General features: G+C 44.1%; 6 pseudogenes; all 6 read left to right on the top strand.

The window, feature by feature from the left end:
- Positions 1 to 4,582: 4,582 nt before the first annotated feature.
- On the top strand, positions 4,583 to 4,702 carry LOC141268052 (5S ribosomal RNA; annotated as a pseudogene).
- Positions 4,703 to 5,643: 941 nt separating this feature from the next.
- Positions 5,644 to 5,752, top strand: LOC141270097 (5S ribosomal RNA; annotated as a pseudogene).
- A 621-nt stretch (positions 5,753 to 6,373) lies between these two features.
- On the top strand, positions 6,374 to 6,493 carry LOC141270157 (5S ribosomal RNA; annotated as a pseudogene).
- A 941-nt stretch (positions 6,494 to 7,434) lies between these two features.
- On the top strand, positions 7,435 to 7,553 carry LOC141267876 (5S ribosomal RNA; annotated as a pseudogene).
- Positions 7,554 to 8,168: 615 nt separating this feature from the next.
- Positions 8,169 to 8,288, top strand: LOC141268762 (5S ribosomal RNA; annotated as a pseudogene).
- Positions 8,289 to 9,228: 940 nt separating this feature from the next.
- Positions 9,229 to 9,347, top strand: LOC141268476 (5S ribosomal RNA; annotated as a pseudogene).
- Positions 9,348 to 15,815: the final 6,468 nt, after the last annotated feature.

Below are 15,815 nucleotides of genomic sequence, written 5' to 3' on the forward strand. Positions count from 1 at the left end.
TTTTCTCTAAGGAAAGACCTCCAGTTTTCCATCATGGTCTCGGTGCAAGATTTGGCTCAACGCTTGCAGGGACTCTCTCTGGAGGTGACCAAGCTCCAACAACACGTGAGTAGCTGTTCTGGAGCGCATTTTGTGGAACCTAAGGTACGTCTGCCTGATCTATTTTTTGGCGAACAACAAGATTTTTTTTCTTTTAAAAATGCTTGTCTATTATATTTTCATTTGAGACCCGGATCCTCTGGTGATGAATCACAGCGCATAGGGATCATAATGTCACTTTTGCGCAAAGATCCTCAGGGATGGGCCTTCTCTCTCCAACCTAGTGATCCGTGCTTTAGATCAGTGGATAGTTTTTTTTCTGCTTTGGGTTTGTTGTACGATGATCCTGATCGTGTCTCATCTGCTGAGTCTGAATTAAGACGTTTGAGGCAGGGATCAGGTAATGTGGAAAAATATTGTTCTCACTTCCGTCGGTGGTCTGCCCAGGTGGGGTGGAACAATTCTGCTTTGAAAAGCTTGTTTCTTGCAGGGCTATGTGAAAGGGTAAAGGATTTACTGATTGCTTATCCCACACCTGGAAACTTGCAGGAGGCAATGCAATTAGCTATACGGGTGGACAGGAGACTGCGTGAAAGGGTTAATGAGAGCAAATCCTCTGCTATGTCAGCTTCGAGTCCTGAGAGGTTCTGTGCTGACAATGGAGAGCCGATGGAAATTGGGGCGATGGCACCCCGCTCTCAGGAAACAGACCGCCGACTTTCTGAAGGCTTGTGTTTCTATTGCGGAAATTCTGGTCATTTTATTAAGAGCTGTGTGCTTCGTAAGAAGAAAGAAAAAAAAATGGTCAGTCATGCTCGTATTGCCTGTTTAAATTCTAAGGGAGTATTCCTATCTGCCACTACTGCTGCTCAGGATGAATTAATTGAATTTCGGGTATTTGTGGATTGTGGATCTACTCTGAATGTGATTGATGGGGGATTCTTGGAAAAACTTAGATTAGAACCTAAAACTTTGTCATCCCCTATTGCTGTGGTTTCTGTCGATGGCTCTCCCTTGAAGAGTGTTACTCACAAGGTCTGTGAATTTCCCCTCACTATTAATGGTATTCATCAAGAGAATTTGGATTTGGTGGTATTGGATAATTTGCCTTCTCCAGTAATATTGGGGTTACCCTGGTTAAAATTGCACAATCCTGTACTGGATTGGTCTACCAATGAAATTAAGTCCTGGAGCCCTAAGTGTTATGACAAGTGTTGTACCGGGCACATTGCTGCTGTGGATAGAGGGGAATTGCCTGTACCTATTCAGGATTTTTGGAGAGTTTTTTCTGAGGAGGAGTCGCAGGTTTTGCCTCCCCATAGAGACTATGATTGTACCATTGAATTTGTCCCTGGCGCGACTCTTCCTAAGAGTCGTTTATTTAATCTTACTATTCCTGAAAGAAAGGCTTTGGAAGAATACATACAGACAAGCTTGGCCGCCGGTCACATTAGGCCTTCCAAGTCTCCTGTGGCTGTTGGATTTTTTTTTGTAAAAAAAAAAGATGGCGGTTTACGTCCTTGTCTGGACTTTCGTGAGATTAATAAAATTACTGTACGCAATCCTTACCCACTGCCATTGATTCCTGATTTATTTAACCAGTTAGTGGGGGCCAAGTGGTTCTCTAAAATTGATCTCCAGGGGGCATACAATTTGTTGCGCATGAAGGAGGGTGATGAATGGAAGACTGCTTTTAACACTCCTGTGGGTCATTTTGAGAATCTGGTTATGCCTTTTGGCCTCACCAATGCTCCAGCATTTTTTCAGAATCTTATTAATGATATCCTTAGACCTTTAATCGGCAAAAATGTGATTGTGTATTTGGATGACATTTTGATTTATTCGCCGGATCTGGAGTCTCATTGGCGGAGCGTACGTGAGGTATTACAGTTATTAATGGACAATTCGCTTTTTGCTAAGCTGGAGAAATGTGAGTTCGCTGTACAGAGAATTAGTTTTTTGGGCTACATTATCTCCAGTGAAGGTTTTGAGATGGACCCGGTTAAAGTTCAAGCTGTGCAGGAATGGCCTAGGCCTATTGGTTTGAAATCGATACAGAGGTTTTTGGGTTTCGCCAATTATTACAGAAAATTCATAAAAAATTTTTCTATTATTGTCAAACCGCTGACCGATCTCACCAGGAAAGGTGCTAATGCGGTTCAGTGGACTTCTGAGGCCATTGAAGCTTTTGTGTTTCTAAAGGAGAGGTTCACCTCTGCTCCCATCCTTATGCAGCCTGATGTGACTAAGCCGTTTTTGGTTGAGGTTGATGCTTCTTCGGTGGGGGTTGGTGCGTTGTTGTCTCAGGAAAACAAGGATGGAGTACATCCCTGTGCCTTTTTTTCAAAAAAATTTTCCGAGACTGAACTTAATTACGATATTGATAATCGGGAATTGCTGGCGATTAAACTCGCATTTGAACACTGGCGTCATCTCTTGGAAGGTGCTGAATTTCCCATTCAGGTTTTCACTGATCATAAAAATCTGATCTATCTTGATGCTGCCAAGCGCTTGAATGCCCGTCAGGCTAGGTGGGCACTTTTTTTCTCGTGGTTTAAATTTTCCGTTACTTACATCCCGGGTACCAAGAATGTTAAAGCGGATGCTTTGTCTCGCAGCTTTTCACCCATGGTCGGTGTTGAGGAGGAAGAGGAGACCATTTTACAAGAAGGTGTTGTGATTGCTGCTTTGGACTCCGTTTTGGAGGATGAGATTCTTAAAGCACAGGAGAATGCCCCATCTAACACTCCCCATGGGAGGTTGTTTGTGCCTAGGACCTTTAGGAGAGATTTGTTTGTTGAGTGTCATGAGTCTCGGTTGGCAGGTCATCCAGGAATTTATGAGACCAAGAGACTTGTGGGTCGCAGTTTTTGGTGGCCTGGATGGCAGAAGGAAGTCATTAAGTGGGTGCGCCAATGTACTGTGTGTGCAAGATCCAAGTCTTCGCATGCTCCTGCTGCGGGGTTGCTTTGCCCTCTGGAGGTTCCTAGTGCACCTTGGACACATCTGGCTATGGACTTTATTACTGACCTTCCTCCCTCTGAATGTTTCACGGTCATCTGGGTGGTCGTGGACCGTTTTAGCAAGATGTGTCACTTGGTTCCCTTCATCAAACTGCCTTGCGCTAAGACACTCGCTAAGGCCTTTGTCAAGGAGATTGTCAGACTACATGGTGTTCCTACTGACATTATTTCTGATAGGGGACCTCAGTTCGTGGCTCATTTTTGGCGTGCCTTTTGTGACAGGTTGGGAGTTCATTTGTCGTTTTCATCCGGATATCATCCTGAGTCTAATGGCCAGACAGAAAGGAAGAACCAGGATGTTGAGCAGTTCTTGTGTTGTTTTGTGGCAGACAATCAAGAGGGGTGGTCTGAGTTTCTGCCACTTGCTGAATTTGCTCTTAACAACCATACATCCTCTTCTGCTGGGTGTTCGCCTTTTTTTTGTTGTTCTGGGAGACATCCGTCTTTTGGGTCATTTTCCAAATTGGTTTCGGCTGTGCCTGAGGAGGAGAGTTTTTCCGGTGATTTGGAGAGAGTTTGGACGAATGTGCGTGGTAATCTTCAGGAGGCTAACAAAAAATCTATGAGGTACTTTGATAGGAAACGGCAAGAGGTTTTGTTTGCGGTTGGTGACATGGTTTGGTTGTCCTCTAAGAATCTGCGATTGAGGATTCCTTCTAAAAAATTGGGTCCCAAGTTCGTAGGGCCCTTTAAGGAACTTCAGATAGTTAACCAATCTGCTGTTAGGCTGGAGGTTCCTACGTCCTGGAGGATTAATCCGGTGTTTCATGTTTCTCTGTTGAAAAAAGCTGATGTGTCGGATGGTGACGCCTCTGCCACTGTTCCTCCGGTGGTGGAGGATGGGGAATATGAAATTTCCTGCATCCTAAATTCTAGACGGTATAGAGGGAGTTTGCAGTATCTCGTCGCTTGGAAGGGTTTCGGACCTGAGGATAACTCATGGGTGAGAGCATATTATGTTTCTGCCCCCAGACTTGTCCGAGCGTTTCACAGGAGGTTTCCTGGTAAGCCTGGGCCTAGGGGATCCGGAGGATCCTCTTAGAAGAGGGGGTACTGTTACAACTCTCCTGTTAGGTTTTTTTTAGTTTGCTGGTCACATGACCATTTTGCCTATTTAATCCGGCTCTGCCCTCCTGGCTTTGCTGGACTTCATTTGTATTTACTACTGTTGAGCTAGCTTGTTACTCTGTTGCCGTTCTCTGTTAGTTTTGCTAGGTCTTCTGACCCCTATGCCTTTTTGTTGTGTGTTTGTCTTTGACTGCTACTATTTCTGCTAGGAGGTGTCCAACTTTTCCCAGTCCCTAGATCTTGTAGGGATCCCTCCCTCACATCTATAGGTCTGCGTTCAGACTAGCCGAGGACTTTAGCGGGTCTGATCGCAGGATCAGGTTCCCCGTTACATCGTAGGGATCTAGCTTAGTTCTATTGTAGGGATAGATCTCCTTTCTTTCCTTAGTCTCTGTAGCAGATCATAACAAAGCGATCCTGAGAAAGGCTGGCCGGGCGATGAATCGAGCAGCGTCTACTGGCCATACCACCTTGGATACGCCCGATCTCGTCTGATCTCGAAAGCAAAGCAGGGCTGGGCTCGGATAGTACTTGGATGGCAGACCTCCTGGGGACACCAGGTGCTGTAGACCATTTTGATGACGTTTTGCCCTACTGCCCAGCTCGGCTAGCATGGAACGGCGCCTTGCCGGACACCGACCTTAAGTAACTTAGATGATGGAAGCCCCAAGGCCTCTGAGCCAGTTGGCAGCTAAGTACGCTACCCCGCCGCCTTCACGCACGCCTGACACCGAGCTCCTTGCCACGGCTAGGAGTGCTTATTGACTCTGCAGCTCGCCGTGTGGAAATGATGGCGTTAAAAGCACCCGGGGTCGTGAAGGGGCCAGGCTTTCAGCAGGTGCCCAGGGAAGGTTTTGGATGCTGGACACCTAGCGAGGGCCAGCAGAAGTAACATGTTTCTCTGCAAAGAAGCTTGTGTAACCAAGCCAGACGGCTGACAAAGAGCTAACCTCAGTGCAAGGAAGGCAAGGAAGGTGCGGAAGGAATTGGGGAGGGGGGAGGTGATTCCTGCTAGGGCCCTGAAATCATAAAACAGGCAGGAGAGTCTGACGCATGGTGACGGAGAGGTTGTAGGGGCAGATAGGGGGTGTTGTCACGTGCGAGTACGTGTGCATGCTGGCTTGTGTGTGAGAGTGCTCTTCCTAGGTGTGGCGCGCTGCAGACAGTCAAAGGGATTGTTCCCTTTCATTAAAAGTTAATCCCCGGCTGCAGGCTATTAGAAAGCAACTAACCGCGCTCTGCTAACCCTACCCGGGTCTACCGGTGAGTCTCGCCTCTGCTCCCGGCCTGTGGCATTGGCCGTGAAGCTGACGTTCCGTCGACAGCGCTGCAGCCGATCAGTGAGCTCAGCGGCTCTGAGTGGGGCGTTGTGTCTACAAGAACTTTTAAGGAAGCCAGCAAAAAATTGAAGACAAGGGAAAGCACAAAAGGACCTGGTCTTGCTGAGCACTGGAAAGGGCAGCCGGCAGCCAGACGTCAGAGTAGAAAAGCAGCAAGTGAGAGGCTTGTCTGAGCCTACGGCCACACTACCCTGAACACATCTGATCTTGGAAACTAAGCAGGGTTGGGCCTGGTTAGCACTTGGATGGGAGACCACCTGGGAATACCAGGTGCTGTAGGCTTTTGCTTTTTCCTTCCTTCCACCAGCAGGGGGCACTCTCTTCTATGCCTTTTTTCCATTCCCTTTCACAAGTGCACACATTCATTCTCTTTTCTTTTTTTCATTTGCTTTCTCTCTTGCGCTATTTCATCTCTGCAAAATACCAGCATCCTTCTGATCACCGTGGGCCTCCAGCATTGTTGCTTCTTTACTTTTAATACTAGGCTCCTTTTCACCAGGACCAGCGTCTCCCGCGTGGATGGAGGCAACCACCGGTAACCCCAAGCAGAAGACCTTTGCAGGCAACACGACCCTCCCCCCTGAAGAGCAGCTCAAAGTCACTGGCAACCATCTCACCCTCTTCCTTCATTCACCCCTGGACGTCTCGCTCCGCCCCCAGGTTACGGATCCAGCTTGCTCTTTCTGCCACATTACCGCGATGAAGGGTTTAGCCTGCAGGAGACCCTGCGCCGAGACATTTTTGAAGACACCTGATGTGGCAGGTGAATCACTGCTAAATAAACCACACCTGTAGGGACGGCACAGCCTTTGCATGGACCCTTCGGAGCCCGCCCCGTCACGTCCAGATTGCTCGCCACCAAGCCATCCTGAGAAAGGCTGGCCGGGCGATGGATCGAGCAGCGTCTACTGGCCATACAACCTTGGATACGCCTGATCTCGCCTGATCTCGGAAACAAAGCAGGGCTGGGCTCAGACAGTACTTGGATGGGAGACCTCCTGGGAACACCGGGTGCTGTAGATCATTTTGATGACGTTTTGCCCTACTGCCCAGCTCGGCTAGCATGGAACGGCGCCTTGCCGGACACCGACCTTAAGTAACTTAGATGATGGAAGCCCCAAGGCCTCTGAGCCAGTTGGCAGCTAAGTACGCTACCCCGCCGCCTTCATGCAGGCCTGACACCGAGCTCCTTGCCACGGCTAGGAGTGCTTATTGACTCCGCAGCTCGCTGTGTGGAAATGATGGCGTTAAAAGCACCCGGGGCCGTGAAGGGGCCAGGCTTTCAGCAGGTGCCCAAGTAAGGTTTTGGATGCCGGCCGCCTAGCGAGGGCCAGCAGAAGTAACATGTTTCTCTGCAAAGAAGCTTGTGTAACCAAGCCAGACGGCTGACAAAGAGCTAACCTCAGTGCAAGGAAGACAAGAAAGGCAAGGAAGGAATTGGGGAGGGGGGGGTGATTCCTGCTAGGGCCCTGAAATCAGAAAAGAGGCAGGAGAGTCTGACGCATGGTGACGGAGAGGTTGTAGGGGCAGATAGGGGGTGTTGTCACGTGCGAGCACGTGTGCATGCTGGCTTGTGTGTGAGAGTGCGATTCCTAGGTGTGGCGTGCTGCAGACAGTCAAAGGGATTGTTCCCTTTCATTAAAAGTTAATCCCCGGCTGCAGGCTATTAGAAAGCAACTAACCGCGCTCTACTCACCCTACCCGGGTCTACCGGTGAGTCTCGCCTCTGCTCCCGGCCTGTGGTATTGGCCGTGAAGCTGACGTTCCGTCGACAGCGCTGCAGCCGATCAGTGAGCTCAGGGGCTCTGAGTGGGACGTTGTGTCTACAAGACCTTTTAAGGAAGCCAGCAAAAAAATTGAAGAGAAGGGAAAGCACAAAAGGACCTGGTCTTGCTGAGCACTGGAAGGGGCAGCCGGCAGCCAGACGTCACAGTAGAATAGCAGCAAGTGAGAGGCTTGTCTCTGCTTACGGCCACACCACCCTGAACACGCCTGATCTCATCTGATCTCGGAAGCTGAGCAGGGTTGCACCTGGTTAGTACTTTGATGGGAGACCACCTGGGAATACCATGTGCTGTAGGCTTTTTCCTTCCTTCCACCAGCAGGGGGCACTCTCTTCTATGCCTTTTTTCCATTCCCTTTCACAAGTGCACACATTCATTCTCTTTTCTTTTTTTCATTTGCTTTCTCTCTTGCGCTATTTCATCTCTGCAAAATACCAACATCCTTCTGATCACCGTGGGCCTCCAGCATTGTTGCTTCTTTACTTTTAATACTAGGCTCCTTTTCACCAGGACCAGCGTCTCCCGCGTGGCTGGAGGAAACCACCGGTAAACCCAAGCAGAAGACCTTTGCAGGCAACACAACCCTCCCCCCTGAAGAGCAGCTCAAAGTCACTGGCAACCATCTCACCCTCTTCCTTCATTCACCCCTGGACGTCTCGCTCCGCCCCGAAGTTACGGGTCCAGCTTGCTCTTTCTGTCACATTACCGTGATGAAGGGTTTTGCCTGCAGGAGACCCTGCGCCGAGACATTTTTGAAGACACCTGATGCGGCGGGTGAATCACTGCTAAACAAACCACATCTGTAGGGACGGCACAGACTTTGCATGGACCCTTCGGAGCCCGCCCCGTCACGGCCAGATTGCTCGCCACCAAGCGATCCTGAGAAAGGCTGGCCGGGCAATGGATCGAGCAGCGTCTACTGGCCATACCACCTTGGATACGCCCGATCTCGTCTGATCTCGGAAGCAAAGCAGGGCTGGGCTCAGACAGTACTTGGATAGGAGACCTCCTGGGGACACCGGGTGCTGTAGACCATTTTGATAACGTTTTTCCCTACTGCCCAGCTCGGCTAGCATGGAACGGCGCCTTGCCGGACACCGACCTTAAGTAACTTAGATGATGAAAGCCCCAAGGCCTCTGAGCCAGTTGGCAGCTAAGTACGCTACCCCGCCGCCTTCACGCAGGCCTGACGCCGAGCTCCTTGCCACGGCTAGGAGTGCTTATTGACTCCGCAGCTCGCCGTGTGGAAATGATGGCGTTAAAAGCACCCGGGGCCCTGAAGGGGCCAGGCTTTCAGCAGGTGCCCAGGGAAGGTTTTGGATGCCGGCCGCCTAGCGAGGGCCAGCAGAAGTAACATGTTTCTCTGCAAAGAAGCTTGTGTAGCCAAGCTAGATGGCTGACAAAGAGCTAACCTCAGTGCAAGGAAGGCAGGGAAGGTGCGGAAGGAATTGGGGAGGGGGTGGTGATTCCTGCTAGGGCCCTGAAATCATAAAACAGGCAGGAGAGTCTGACGCATGGTGACGGAGAGGTTGTAGGGGCAGATAGGGGTTGTTATCACGTGTGAGCACGTGTGCATGCTGGCTTGTGTGTGAGAGTGCGCTTCCTAGGTGTGGCGCGCTGCAGACAGTCAAAGGGATTGTTCCCTTTCATTAAAAGTTATCCCCGGCTGCAGGCTATTAGAAAGCAACTAACCGCGCTCTAATCACCTTACCCGGGTCTACCAGTGAGTCTCGCCTCTTCTCCCGGCCTGTGGCATTGGCCGTGAAGCTGACGTTCCGTCGACAGCGCTGCAGCCGATCAGTGAGCTCAGCGGCTCTGAGTGGGGCCTTCTGTCTACAAGACCTTTTAAGGAAGCCAGCAAAAAAATTGAAGAGAAGGGAAAGCACAAAAGGACCTGGTCTTGCTGAACACTGGAAAGGGCATCCGGCAGCCAGACTTCAAAGTAGAAAAGCAGCAAGTGAGAGGCGTGTCTCTGCCTACGGCCACACAACCCTAAACACGCCTGATCTTGTCTGATCTTGGAAGCTAAGAAGGGTTTGGCCTGGTTAGTACTTGGATGGGAGACTGCTTGGGAATACCATGTGCTGTAGGCTTTTGCTTTTTCCTTCCTTCCACCAGCAGGGGGCACTCTCTTCTATGCCTTTTTTCCATTCCCTTTCACAAGTGCACACATTCATTCTCTTTTCTTTTTTTCATTTGCTTTCTCTCTTGCGCTATTTCATCAATGCAAAATACCAGCATCCTTCTGATCACAGTGGGCCTCCAGCATTGTTGCTTATTTACTTTTAATACTAGGCTCCTTTTCACCAGGACCAGCGTCTCCCGGGTGGCTGGAGGCAACAACCGGTAACCCCAAGCAGAAGACTTTTGCAGGCAACACGACCCTCCCCCCTGAAGAGCAGCTCAAAATCACTGGCAACCATCTCACCCTCTTCCTTCATTCACCCCTGGACGTCTCGCTCCACCCCCAATTTACGGGTCCAGCTTGCTCTTTCTGTCACATTACCGCGATGAAGGGTTTAGCCTGCAGGAGGCCCTGCGCCGAGACGTTTTTGAAGACACCTGATGCGGTGGGTGAATCACTGCTAAACAAACCACACCTGTAGGGACGGCACAGACTTTGCATGGACCCTTCGGAGCCCGCCCCGTCACGGCCAGATTGCTCGCCATCAAGCGATCCTGAGAAAGGCTGGCCGGGCGATGGATCGAGCACCGTCTACTGGCCATACCACCTTGGATACGCCTGATCTCATCTGATCTCGGAAGCTAAACAGGGTTGGGCCTGGTTAGTACTTGGATGGGAGACTGTAAAATAATACTCTTCCTATATTATTTTTTTTCTACTGAGGACTTCTCAAAGTATCAATATCACTATATTCTTATAAAAAAATGTATCCATTTATTCTTGGATTGTCCATTAAAAAGAATCAGATTTCAGCAGGTACATACAATAATTAGTTATAAAGTAATTGTCCATTTGTCCATAATTAGCTTAATTGTTGAGATTCACCCATCTTTCCTTGGATCCTGGCTGGTAAATCATGTCTTTGTCCAGCATGTGTCCAGGCCTACATGTCATCTGCTTCTCAGCATGAAGATTCTGTGTCTTGTGGGGTGGGCAGAGCAAGAGAGCCCCCCCTTTCTGTACCATGGGCTTTTATAGCCAGTCGTATGGACACCTGTTCTACATATGGTAGTGAACCAAAAATACACACACAAATAGCGCATGTCAACTAGACACGATGGCTGAGGCATAGAACTCAGAAAAATGATTATCGATTAACATTCCAAATGAATTTCCATAATTAACCATTTAACATTTCCCCCTTTTTTGAGAATAAAAGGACTTTAACTGAAATTTCTCAAAAGAAGATACATTCATCAATCATTTTTTCTTTCCTTCTTCCTTGGCAATATCATTAAATTTCCATAATAATAATAATAGTAATAATAGTATCAATATCGGATTATTGTTATATAATGATGTGAATTCATGTTATGGTAAGCCGTGACTAATATTCATTTAATATGTATAATTATACTTCCCTATATCTAAATTGAAGCAATCGCGGGTTCAATCGTCATCATCTGATGTCATACTGTCGTCGTCTCATCTTCCTCTTGGTTCTTTTATAACACAGTCTTTAGATGAAAACTACTTTGAAATAAATTACAGCATGTAGATATTGTACAGTCCATAATTGTGCTCATTATTGTTCAGTCCATAAACTGTACTCTTTATTAGAAAGATCATGTGTGTCAGTTGATAAGAAAACAAAGTCCATGGATGAAATGTAGCTTTAATATCTGTGCAGTGTCACCTGGACTTACATTGGATCGTCTTTGGAATCTTCCGTGTGTCCGCACTGGTCTCGTGTCACTTTTGGAACAGATGTGACGTCTTTGGTCAGTAAAGCAAGGGTTAACTTGACACTTTCCTGCTTTATATAGCACCATAACCAGTACTCAGTCCTTTATATACAGAACACATATGCCAGCTATTACCTGTTCACCAGCTTTCATTGAAGCGTTGCAGGTGATAAGAAACCACTGGAACATGATGAAACTTGAACACAACACAGTACATATAGGATCATCATCCTCTGCCGTCCTGGTGATCAGTGGTGTGAATTGTATTGTATGTAATGGACACAGTCTATTATAACACTCAGCATTCACACCTGTTACCTTCTGAGACGTCCGGATATCAGTTGCTTCTTCTTGTAACTTTTGAGAATCTCTTTGATTTATAAAAATGAAAAGTCTTTATTAAGATAGAATTCATAATTGCGACGTCTTGATTGAAGTCTTCATTCCCTAATCTGATACCAAATCTGGCAGTTTTTCCTAACCTATAATATCACAGCGTACCATAGCAATCAGTAATATCCATCTAATTATTATCAAAATATTAAAATAAATTATGTTTGGAATAATAAACAATAATAGATAATAATTCATTATCAATCAAGTTCTCCATATGATAGAACATTTTTATGTCATAGGTGTAATTACCTTTTCCAACCCATAGGTGTCAGTGTATTTTGAAAAAACAAGTTTTTATATCTTTATTAAACCAATAATATCAAAGAATGTATACTCCTGAACGAAAATGAATAAATATATGAATGTATGAATGAATGAATGAATAAATGAATGAATGAATTGTTGTGTTTACTCAGAAAATGTAAACATTTTTTTCCTTAGCAATATATATTTAATGAAGCAATACTCTTGTATTAGACATTACTTTATTAAATATTAATGTGTTTTCTCAATTGAGATATTGAACTCAAATAAAATCAAATGAGAATTAAAAAATGAAAAAATAGAAAAATAAGAAGTATAAAGTAAGAATAAAATTTTAAAAATGAAAAATAAAATTAAGAGTAAAAATAAGAATAAAAATAAAAATAAGGCCTTTAAATTTTAATGACAAATGCAGAGTAATTATATTCTCCATAAATAATACCCTTATAGCTCCATTATCTGGATGATTTCATATTTGTCCTAACCTTGTACCACCAAAAAATATTAAATTATGCAACTTTGCATGTAATACCCTTCTTAATTATACCATAGTACCTTATTATTATTTCTTCTTTATTAAAATGTGTGGAAAATAAGTATTGATCAAAAGTGATTATGTAATCAGGATCAAAAACACATTTTCCCCCTTAATACCAAAAATATTATTTTATAAAATTTATGTATATATCAGAACCAAATTAAAAATAATTATTCTTCTAGAAATATTGTGCATAAATTTCATATCGATGAGTAGCATAAATTTGACTAAAGAGAGGTGTGTACCTATTTAGGTAACCATTAAAAATAATATTATAGTTATTCAAGAATATTATCATGTGGAAAATTATTCTAAATATAAATTTGCTTTGTAAACCATTTTGATGTGTGGTTGCCCTTATCCACTATTAGTTAAATCAAGAAATAATAATTATTAAAGAAATATAGAAATATATATGTTGATAATACCTAATTATGTATTATAATTTCCTCAGAATTAAATATATTTTTGTACCTTCACATAAAGAAACGTTTTTTTTTTTCAAACATACAAACATACGAGGCCTCTGTCACATCAATCACACTTAGCAGCTGCTGATTTACTCATCTGTCACCTTCACTCTGACATTCACAGATCTGTTCAACTCAAACATTCCACATATGAAGTTTTATATATATATATATATATATATATTTAACCCAAAATTGTTGTATCCCAATTTATTAATGAGCATTGCCATATCAATTGAATATCTTTATATTTCTTTGAATATTCCCCAAGTACATATTATATAATATGAGAGTAAGTCACTGGAATTTCAGACACTTGAAAAAACTCTTGTCTTAGATTCTTTTTTCACTGGCTGCCCGGTCTTAAGTTACATCAGTTGAAAATAGAATGAATGGGATCCTATACTATTAGCTCAAAGTTCAAAGGCCGCAGCTGTCACACGTCATGCTGTAAAGCTACTTTAATTTGCACGAACACTTCATGCACAGAAAATATTAGCAACACAAAAGAATTAATAAGTATTACATATATATTATAGTTCAACTAGATATATTGTTATTATTTTAAAATGTTATACACATAAAGTCATGCAATTTTTTCACTTCCTGTGTGAATAAAGAAATAAATCCATTTTAGAGTTCTTTGATCAAATCCTGCTTTGGAATGAAATCTCTAAGGAAATATAAGAAAATAAAATTAAATATCAAATTCATACAGAAGCAGAATTATTTAAATATCTTATACATATATTGGTTGGTTCTAATGTAATTCAAAATATTGCTACTTAAATTTATATATATGAAGTTCTAATTTATTAATTAATATATATATATCTTATAAACGTATATATAAATACAATTATACGGAATCTCTACTTAGACAAGTGTATATATATATATATATATATATATATATATATATGAACTATTAGAAACTATGTAACTACAATTTTACTGTATAAGATTATAAATAAATATTGAGACATTGTATTACATTTTGATACAACATTATAATTGCAGTTTTTCCTTAGCCACTCCCTAAACCAAATCTTCTGTCTCTCTCAAATATCTCCAGGAACGCCCTATTTAGGGAAGACATTTTTCTATCCTTCAAAACCTCAGAGAACTGCCTGTTCTTCTGTCCACATTCCATGACGTCACTGTGAGTTGGTCGTCTCACCTGTCTCTGTCCATCAGTTTCAGCCATTTTCCTTTTTAGAGAATCACAGTTCTGACTGAGAATTAACTCATTCTGTGGAGAGATGGATCTTTGCACTGGCTAATATGGCTTATAACATATATGAAATCTTCTGCGTATTTGATAGAGTTCACTGTGGGGATGACTCAGTCTAGGAGAGTTTGATATTGGCTTTTGGTAAGATTTTACCTTTCCTGGTTTTATAAATTTAGCTTGATTTATTTTCTTTTCACGATTCTCATGTTTTCTAACAAAATCCAGCATCTGCGCACATTCAAATAATGAATTTTTTTGTGATGCCATAACTTGGGAAACTGAATTTAGGAATTTGAATTTTTGTACAAAAGTTGTTATCATATGTTGTACTTTTCCATTTTTGATGAGAGCTTTGTACAACCGCTCAAATATGGACATGAATGTATATGTACATTCCTTCCTACCAATCCTTAGTTTCTGCAGATCTTCTATGTTGGGAAAATCCTTTGTGACACAATAAATCAAATATCTTAATCTGTCCGAATCATTTTCCCATCCATTAGGAGAGTAATTTTCACAGGGCATTAAATGTAAACGTCTGGACAATGTCACAGGAATCCATATTTTAAATAATTGATTCCTCTCCTCATTGGATAAATCAAACTTATCAGAGAAGCTCTCAAATGTCTCTGAATTTCTACAGGCATGGATTTTGACAGCATATTTTGGCATGATTTTGTATAATTTCAGCAAATTTTTCCTCATTTTAATTTGGAGTTGCGCCTGGGTAATTCCAGAATAGTGTTGAGCCACCCCCGTAGTGTTCGAGTTCGGTTCGGTTCGTCGAACACCCGTGTGTTCGCCGAACTGTTCGTCGAACTGTTCGTCGAACACCTTCGAACACCGTTAAAACCAATGGCAGGCAAACAAAAACACATAGAAACACATAGAAAACACCTTCAAAGGTGTCCAAAAGCTGACAAACTGCTCAGAAGACACAACTAACACATGGAAAAGTGACAAGTACATATAGTCATGCGAAAATAAAAGAGGTGGAGGAGTAAAAGGAGGGGGAGACACAGATATAGGCATGTCATGCCCTTCTAAAATCCAAAAAGTGAGAAGCCGACACGGCCAGTCCGCTCCTGCCCGTGCCACCTCCGTGTCGCCGGGTTTGTGCCAGAGCCGCGGTGAACCCTGATGGCCAGCCCCCCTCTCCCAATACTGGTGCCTGTCCGCTGGTGGGTCGAGCGAGCCCCCCTGTGGTGGAGGCAGCTCTAAGCTTTTTAATTTAAATTGTCTCTCTAATTTGAATGAATACACTTTAAATCCATTTACAAGGATCTATTGGAGGGCAAGTCTCATGCCAGCAGCCGCGTAATTCCAGCTCCAGTAGCGTCCACTAAAGCTGCTGCAGTTAAAAAGCTTTTATAAGGATCGAGCTCGGCTGTCCACCGCAAGGCATCCTACTGCCAGTCCCAGCCCCTATGCCTTGGGGTGCCTCCTGATGCTCTTCACTGAGTATCCCATGGTCCCGAAGCATTTCCTTTGAAAAAATTAAGTGTCTAAACTACAGGTGGTGTAGCTTGCTTAACAGCCGGGATAATCCGCTGACTAGCAGACACTGCTACTAGGCACAAAGTATTTCCTGGGCTAGATGCAGTTAAAAATTTGTAATTAGATACTCTCGTTGGATGCTGAGAAAGCATTCCATAGAGTCTCCTGGCACGCCATATATGATTCTCTTAAAAAGCTTGGGGTAGGGGTCTAGGGGACCCTTTTATAGCCAAAATCACGGCCCTGTATTGCAATACGTCACCTAGGCTGAAGATAAATGGAACTGTAGCAC

This window comes from Phyllobates terribilis, unplaced genomic scaffold (genome assembly GCF_046119375.1).
Source record: "Phyllobates terribilis strain yellow unplaced genomic scaffold, ASM4611937v1 Scaffold_4__5_contigs__length_816908805, whole genome shotgun sequence".
Taxonomy (NCBI): domain Eukaryota; kingdom Metazoa; phylum Chordata; class Amphibia; order Anura; family Dendrobatidae; genus Phyllobates; species Phyllobates terribilis.